Genomic DNA, 2,549 nt, shown 5'->3' with positions numbered 1-2,549 from the left:
CAAATAATCAGTACTTTCCAGCCTGTGGCACAGTAATCTCGACCGACACTGCATACTGAGGTTGCAAAGTTGTTGTGACAACCCAGTCACTTGGGAAGATGGAACCGCAAATCGAGAAATTGCTTCCCACTAGATCAATCTTGCTGTGGGCATGTGTTGTTATGGGAGGGCCTAAAGGCACACAGTAGCCATCCCTAGCAGGGTCTGGGTTGCTTATAAGAAGAGGCACAGCGCCAGGTGCAAGCTGCATGTCAGCTTTCTTCATGGTTTCTGCCTTTGTTCCTGCCTTGCCATTTTGTGACTTCTTACTGATCATTGTGTTGAACGTAAAGTCAAACAAACTTTTTCCTCCCCAGTGCCTATGGTTGCATTATATTTATCTCTCAGCAAATAGCTGCTCAGTAGACAGAAGTCTATCTCCCTTGTGAATTGTAAGGCTAGTGTAGCCAAACCTAGCCTGAAAGTGCTTAAGTAGTTGGCTACCTCAATTAAGAGAATGAGCACCTAGTTATGAGGCCAGAGAAGGAGCGCAAAGCGAGATAAGCTTAGGTTGCTGGAAGAAATGAAAAGAGGGTGAGCGGCAGAGCAAGTTAACACAGTTTAGGTGGGAGACAGATTACAACGTTAGTGGTGTAGACACGGGCAGTCTTCAGAGACTTGTACTCTGATTATCAGTAAGTCAGTGCAGCAAGTGTCTTAATCAGGACAGGATGTAATTAGATTTAGTCATGTCTAGGATCTAGTAATCACATGTAGCTGTGGCAAATACGTGCAAGCCAACCCACTTGCAGCCCAGAAGTGGCATCCTATTATGTGCTGTCATAAAGATGGATTCTCAATTTTAATTCTTAAAAATATAGACCACCACGCCTCCAAATTCCTTCCTGTAGAAAAATTGATTGTAAAGTTTGTAAGGGGGTTGAATAATAGTTATTAATGTTTCTTTTATCTTACCTTTAATCTTTTTAGTGCCTAAATGATTTATTTGATTTAGCATTAACCTCTAATCTCCTATCTAAAAGTTTGATGGGAGTCATAAATCTATGTCAAATAGTCTCTAGCTCAATGTGAATTCATTTAGGAATCTAAATGCAGTTGTTCCCTATTGAACGTCAGGCATGGAAGCCCATTTTCTTATCTTTTCGATTTCTTTCTGTGTTTGGACCATTCTGCCAATCACAGAGATGGAGAGTCGATGGCATCTCAATTTGTTGAATCTGTGTAGCCGAGAGATTTATGTTTTAGGTTTATGGTAACTGGACTTATAAATTTCTTGTTGCAAGCATATCCAGTGTCTTCTCTTCAGTGCCTTTTTAAGAAATTAAATAAGACCAAAAGTATTATACTAAATTCACCCCAGACTCTATTATTGTTCATTCTTTGCACGACAGCCTTCTGTGATCACTAGAGAACTAGCCTGCAGTTGGTGAGTGTGGAGGTAAAGATTGAACGGATTTTATCTTCCTTTGAGATTTTCACAAGCTGCAAGGAGGCACGCATGTCTGGTCCATCTTGTCTTCAAGGACCAGAGTAGTCAGTAAAACTTTCTATTCAGTGTCTGAAACTACATCATTGTCAGATATTACAATTCTCACTTTATTTATAACTGATTTGCCAAAGTAGGAAAAAGCAGGTGGTATTTGTGCTACCAAGTAGTAGACAAATCTCAAAGGTCGGACGAGAGAAAGCATTTGTGTTCAGACTTTCTTGTATAAAACACTGTGTCTTTCCCCTAAACCACAAAACAGTGTCAAAGGCCTTGTAGGACCTTGTCTAGACCCAATTATTATCTAGGAGGTTTCCAGGAGAAGACTTTTAAAGGTTGCTCTCATGGCTCTTTATTTTCTCTTCACAAGTGGTCTTGCCTTGATAAATTATGGTTACAATCCAGCATCACAAATTGGATTCTGAATTGTTTCTGCAATGACTATTTGATGTTAAACCTTCTGGAGATACTTACCACACAAAAACAAAGGGCTTAACAAAGGATTTCCCAGCTTTGCAGCGTCCCAGGCAAGAGGATTGGGAAGGCAAGATCTTCTATGTCAGATTCCTGGTGCTGTGATTTCAAGAATGGTGCCAGGACGCCTCAGGAACTGCCAGAATGTAGGAGATGCCATGTGAAAGATCGGACCTGACTCTCGAAATTTCAAAAGAGAACTATCACTTGGCTATAAGACAATCGCTCCTCCTTGTTTCCACAACGACATTTTTATTCTTTTGAGACTCCCCATAAAAGCAGTGCATCATGCTTTGAGTGCTGCCTGAAGCCAGCGTGGTCAACATGTGACTCAATACAGGGAATCTATTTCCACTCGAGAAAAGCATCAAAAATGACAGAATTCATGTGGACTTTACTCACAAGCTAGGGCACTTGGTAGGAGGACGTCCTTAATCCTGCCATGGAGGCAACCCATAACTTGGTCTGGTTCTTGGTCCTGAACTGGTGTCTCCAGTCATTTTCAGTCCTTTTAATGAATTGCTTTTTATTGTTTAAGCTAGCTAATGTCAGTTTTAAAATTGTTAGCAACCGAAGTCCCAGTCAATCA

This window comes from Rattus rattus, chromosome 4 (genome assembly GCF_011064425.1).
Source record: "Rattus rattus isolate New Zealand chromosome 4, Rrattus_CSIRO_v1, whole genome shotgun sequence".
NCBI classification, from domain to species: Eukaryota; Metazoa; Chordata; class Mammalia; order Rodentia; family Muridae; genus Rattus; species Rattus rattus.
The sequence above is the reverse complement of the archived record's forward strand: the minus strand, read 5'-3'. Positions refer to the sequence as shown.